General features: G+C 54.6%; 1 pseudogene; it reads left to right on the plus strand.

Annotated features, from left to right (window-relative positions):
* The first annotated feature begins 2,610 nt into the window (after positions 1–2,610).
* Positions 2,611–2,719, plus strand: LOC138094102 (5S ribosomal RNA; annotated as a pseudogene).
* The last annotated feature ends 3,509 nt before the right edge of the window (positions 2,720–6,228 follow it).

Consider the following 6,228-nt stretch of genomic DNA (forward strand, 5'->3'; position numbering starts at 1 on the left):
AGATTCTGGTATATCCTGGTATAAGCTATTTCGAAAAGAATATTAAAAAGAATGTATACAGTGACTGAACAACAAAACACATATATATACATATATACGTATAACTGAGTCACTTTGCTGTATGGCAGAAGTTAATACAGCATTAAAAACCAACTATACTTCAATTAAATAAAATAAAGATGATGGCCATAGTAAAGCAACTAACCACACAGGAAAAATTTCTGCTTGGAAGTCAACAAAACCCACTTACCTCCTCAACAGGAATCCTGCTAAGACTCTCAAGTTTCAAATTTGGAAATAATTAGAAAATTTAAACAAAATGCTAGCTCCAAGAATACCCCTTTTATTTTCCTTAAGGAAAACAAAACTTTAACCTGGGGTTGAAGGGGCCTATGATCTTCAGGATTCAGATCAATCCTCCTATCAATTTCTCTCTCTTCCTCCCTTGCCAAGGTGGTAAGTCACTGCACACTTGATGCACCCAAAGTACTGTATCTCTGTGTGTTCCTGTGCTTAGTCAGTGAGCCATGGAAAGGCAGAAACAGGATTTAATGATCGTTGTATCACTCAGCACTTAACATACTGTCTAGCACAATATGACTGCCCAGTGTATGTATGTGTGTGTATATATATATATATTTGTTAAATAAAGGAAATGTATTTTTCCTTTAATATTCATTTGGAAATGAGTATTTCCAAATTCTAAAGCTGCCTGAAAGAACAATATTAATGAATGATAATCTTAATTATGGTGATACTTTCATTTTAGGAAAACAATATATGAAAGGAGTATTACCTATATAAAGAGGAAATAATTTCTCACCAACATTCAGTTCACAAAATTAAATAAAGAACTTTCCGATCCTTTTATTTCAGGTTTTTTGGGTTTTTATCATTGTGTGTTGTTTTAAAATTTATCTAGTGGGTATCAAGACGATAAACATTCCTAACTTAACCTACAAAATAACAGGAACAGAAAACTAGAAAAGGGAGAGCAAGCATGCAAAACATAGAGGAGGCCACTCTTAAGTAGAAGACTCAGTAAATGTAAAACTAAGAGAGTCCATAGAAGAAACTTGAACTGTGGCCCACCCAGCCCAAAGCCCAGGCCCAAGCCCAGCCCCAGTCTCACACCCAGCCCCTCGCATGCAAACACACACACACACACACACACACACACACACACACACACACATCCTGCCACCCAGACAGGTCAAGAGCCTGAAACCCCAGGTAAGGGAGATGGAGAAAGAGGGAGAGAGACAGCAAGAGGACCACACAGGCTTCCAAACCCCGGGCTCCACACCCTGCCCCCTCCTTTCTGGGTATCCACCTGGCCCCCAGTCGGCCGACCACACCCTCGCCCACCAACACACTCACCCTCTGGCCTAGGGGTGGGGGCTAGGTCTTGCCTTAAGTAGCAAAGCCGAAGGGAACCTTTGAGACCTCTGCTGTGAAAAAGTCTTGGGGACCCCACGGGTAACTGCCAGCCCCGCTGGGGCCCGGCCCAAGGCTGACTCCCCCTCCCTTGAAGAAGCTGCTTCTTCTGCATGGCCTGTCTCTGAGGTGTGTCAAGATCTGTGCCAGTGTGTCTGTCTCGGATCGGATGCCATCCTCTCTCCCGTATCTGTCTCCAGTTTTCTGTCTGTCAGTTGCTCTGTGTTTCTGTCTCTCCATCTATGCCTCTCTGTGTGAGTATGCGTGTACGTGTGTGCACGCGGACATGTCTGTCTGCCTGCATCTCCCTGTCGCAGTCTTCGAGTCCGTCTCTGAACCTTCGTCTCTTTCTGCCTCTGTGTCTCCCGTCCCTTCCTCTGGCCCCAGCCTCTCACAGGTGCTAGGACTCTGGCTCTGGTTGATGAACTTGCCTCGGCCGGCTGTCTCACCTGGCGTGGGTGAGTGCGAGTGTCTGTCCGTGTGCCTGCCCGTCACTCATCTGCTCTCTCAGGAAGGTCCTGTACTTGGCAGGCGGCGTGGGCCAAGGGGGTCCTCGGTAGGGCGAAGGGGCGGGGCTGACGCTCTCCGGTCTACTGAGCTGGTAGCTTGGGTTGCATTTGGGCACCGAGCAGATACTGGGCAGGATGGGCGCTCCAAGCCCCGGCTGGGCTGTGCCTAGGCCCGGAGGAAGCTCAGAGGACCGCGGGCCGCAGGCAGCAGCAGGCCCCGAAGCCAGACACCTCCGGGGCCACATGGTCCTGAGCAGAGAACAGGATCGGGGGGGAGGGAGCCGCCGAGCGAGGCGGGCCTGGATAGGCCCAGGGTGGGAGAGCGTCGAGACCTCCTCGACCCACACCCCAACCCCAAGCCCCGGCACGCACGCACGCATGCCCGGACGCACGCACGCTTGCCCGGGCGCCCGCCCGGGGTGCCGGGAGCCCTCCTGCGCCAGGCGAGTGCTGGCCGGGGGTGGCGGTGTGCAGGGGCGGGGCGGCGTCGGCCGGCCACCGGGCTGCCGACCCTGGCCAGGCGGAGTCGGTCGCGGCTCTTGCGGCTCAGGTACAGTGCAAGGCCTCTTGAGAGGTGCGGCCGGCTGGCCCAACCGGCAGGCAGGTCTGAGCGAAAGGGAGGCGCAGAGCAGGGCTTTTAGGGCGCCTGGTGGTAACCGCCTCCGTCTATGGCCATACCACCCTGAAGGCGCCTGATCTCGGAAGCGAAGCAAGGTCGGGACGGGTTAGTACTTGGATGGGAGACCGCCTGAGAATACCGGCTGCTGTAGGCGTTTTGCGTCCCCTCTCCTTTAGCCCCGGCCCCCCAGTGCGGCTGGTGCCTCAAGCCCCCACCAGTGCCTGGCCCCTAGCACCCCACCGTGCTCAGAGCGGTCGCCTGTCTTCCAGCCGGCGGCCCTCGCAGGCAGCGGCGTCCCAACTCTTGGGTCCGCGCAGCCCCTGCCCCTCCCCGGGTGGGTGGCCGAGCCGGACTCCGGCCACAGACCTGGGTTGCCTCGGCGCGGCCAGCAAGCCCCTCCGCATTCAGCTTCCAGGAACCCAGATGACCATCTTGTCTCTGTCTCAGGCTTCCTTGGCAAGCCTCAGGCAATCCCGGAGGCTGCCCCAACCCCAGCCCCAGCCCCAACCCCAGCACCATCCTCACAGGCACACACACACCGCCTCTGAGATAGGTCAAGAGCCGGAAACCCCAGGTAATGGAGGCGGAGAAAGAGGGAGAGACAGACAGCAAGAGGACCACACAGGCTTCCCATCCCCCGACCTCCACACACTACCCCCCTCCATTCGGGGTATCCACCAGGCCCCTAGTCGACCCGACCACACCCTTGCCCACCGACACACTCACACACACACTCACACTCACACTCTGGCCTGGGGGGCGGGGTCTGAGTCTTGCCTAAGGTAGCCAAGCCGAAGGGGACCTTGGAGACCTCGCCTGCTAAGAAGTCTTGGGGACCCCACAGGTGACTGCCAGCCCCAGGGCACCACATCCTGCCGGGGCCTGGCCCAAGGCTGATGCCCCCTACCTTGGGGAAGCTGCTACTTCCACATGGCCTCTCTCTGAGTTGTGTCACCGTCTGTGTCAGTGTGTCTGTCTTGGATCGGATGCCATCCTCTCTCCCGTGTCTGTCTCCCGTATTCTGTCTCTCTGTCACTCGCTCTGTGTCTCCCTGTCTCTGTCTCTACCTCCGAATGTGTGTGTGTGTGTACACATGCGTGTGTGTGCACGTGCATGTCTGTCTACCTGTGAAAGGTTGTTGCTGAACGAAAAGACGCTGGAATTCTTGGCCTCAGGAGGAGAAGAACTCAATTCGGGGCTAGAGACGAGGCTTGATCGCTCAGAGCATTTGTGTAATAAAGCTTTAATAAATATAAAAGAGGTAGAGAAAGCTTCTGACAGGCATCAGAAGGGGATAGAAAGAGTACCCCCCCTGCTAGTCTTCAGCTGGATGTTATATAGTTACTAGCAGACTTTTAATGAAAGAAAGCAATGTCTTAAAACTCAAAATGGCACCAGGCCCCTCATCCATAAAATGCATTTTGGGATAATCTCAGCACCAGATGATTCATCCTGGGCCATAAAACGATTGACTTGAAACTTGTAGAAGGGCAGATTACTATGCAAATAGTTTCTTTTACATAGATTAGGGGAACAATATCAGAGTATAACATACTGGTTTGTCAAGTTTGCCATCAGGCAGAGCCGACTTGAAGACAGAGTCTGGGGTAAATGCATAGTACATTAACATAGCTTTAAGACAAACATTTCCATAAGAAAAATGCATTGGTTAACTCAAGGTTTTGAGAATAGTTAACTTCAGGTGAAACCAGATGTCATTATGGCAACAGTATTTTAAGAGAAACCTCCTTTTAAATTGGAATAGAGAAGGAAAAAAATATCGCTAGTTTGTTTCCTTCTGCCGCACTTGCAGGCTGTTTCCTCCCTTTGGAGACCCCTGGCCTTCCTGCCTGTTACTCTCTCACCTGCATCTCCCTCTCGGCGCCTTTGAGTCTGTCTCTGAACCTTCGTCTCTTTCTGCCTCTGTGTCTCCTCACACCCGGCCTCCCATCGCTTCCTCTGGCCTGGGCTCTCACAGGTGCTATGGATCTGGCTCTGGCTGACGAGCTTGCGGCAGCCAGCTGTCTCACTTCGCGTGGGTGTGTGCGAGTGTCTGTGTGCCTGTCCAACTGCCTGTCTGTCGCTCCTCTGCTCTCTCAGGAAAGTCCTATGCTTGGCGGGCGGCGTAGGGGCAAGTAGGTCCTCAGTAGGGTGAAGGGGCGGGGCTGACGCGCTCTGTTTGACCTAACTTGTGGCTCCCAGTGGGTCAGAGCACTGGGTAGGTGCCCGGGCAGGAGGGGCGCTCAGGGCCCCGGCTAGGCTGCGCATAGGCCCGCAGGAGGCTTGGGGGACCATGGGTGGCGGGCAGCGGTGGGCCCCGAAGCCACAAAACTCCGAGGCCAACTGGCCTTGAGCAGCGAAACGGATGGGGGTTGGGTGCAGCCCAACGGGGGCCTGGCTCCAGAAGCCCAGGGTTGGAGAGCGCCTAGACCTCTGCAGCCCTCAACCCAACCCCCAGCCCCCGCACGCACGCACGCACGCCCAGCAGGCCGCTCAGTGGTCCCGGAAGCCCTCCGGGCCCGAGGCAGGGTCAGGCGGGTGCTGGCCACAGATGGTGGTGTGCGGGGGCAGGGCGGCTTCCATCGGCCGCTGCGCTGCCGGCCCTGCCTGGCCCGAGTTCAGTCGCTGCTCATGTAGAGAGCTTGGTCTGGGGAGAAGTACGCTCGGCTCTCCCGAGGGGCAGGCCAGAACCAAAAGGAGGGCTCTTAAGCGCCTTGCAGCAGCCGCCTCTGTCTACAACCATATGACGCTGAACATGCCCAATCTCGTCTGATCTCAGAAGCTAAGCAGGGTCGGGACTGGTTAGTAATTGGATGAGAGACCCCTTGGGAATTCCGGGTGTTGTCATCTTTTTGCCTCCCCTCTCCTTTAGCCCCCGGCCCCCAGGCGTGGTTGGCACCGCCAACCCCACCTGCCCCTGACCGTGGCACCCCACCACACTCAAAGTCGTCGCCTGCCTTTAGGTTGGCCAGCCAGCCGGCGGGCCTCTCAGGCACCGGCGTCAAAACTGTTGGGTCCCTGCAGCCCCTGCCCCTCCCTGGGTGGGTGGCAGGGGCCCTGGCTCCAGACAAAGACCTGGGTTGCCTCCAGGCAGCACGTGAGCCCCTTCACATTCAGCTTCCAGGAAGCCAGATGACCATCCAGTGCGGGGGACTGCCCGTGAAGGGTTAAGTCTTGGGAGCTGCTCGGCAGGTATGCAGAGCCTTAGGCATGGTCCTAAGCTCCCTGTCCCGCCCCCCTTGAAGAATTTTTATAGCCCTTAAGGTCAGGATGTCTTGCAACATGTCATAGAAGATAGATTACTTATTATACTCTGTACACAATGGTAAGGGTCTAGGGGTCTAGTGATTGTATCCTGAGGTTAAAAAATAATCTTGTACATGTCTTAAGTCACATACATTATCCTATAAATACTATAGCCTAATAAAGAAAGGCATCAGCCATTTTTGGTCTGATCCTCTCAACCCCATCTTTTGTCTCTCTCTTATTTTTCTTAGCGGGGACGCTCCGTTCTCTCCCTGTGCAGGTGCAACTCTTGCTTGTGCTGGCCGCGGCAGGTGGCGCCCAACGTGGGGCGGCTCGACAGTTTTCCTCGCCACTACTCTTATTAAGCTGAGAAGAGTGAGTATATAAGTATACAAGTGATTTAAATTAAGGAGGAGT

This window comes from Capricornis sumatraensis, chromosome 1 (assembly GCF_032405125.1).
Source record: "Capricornis sumatraensis isolate serow.1 chromosome 1, serow.2, whole genome shotgun sequence".
Lineage (NCBI taxonomy): Eukaryota > Metazoa > Chordata > Mammalia > Artiodactyla > Bovidae > Capricornis > Capricornis sumatraensis.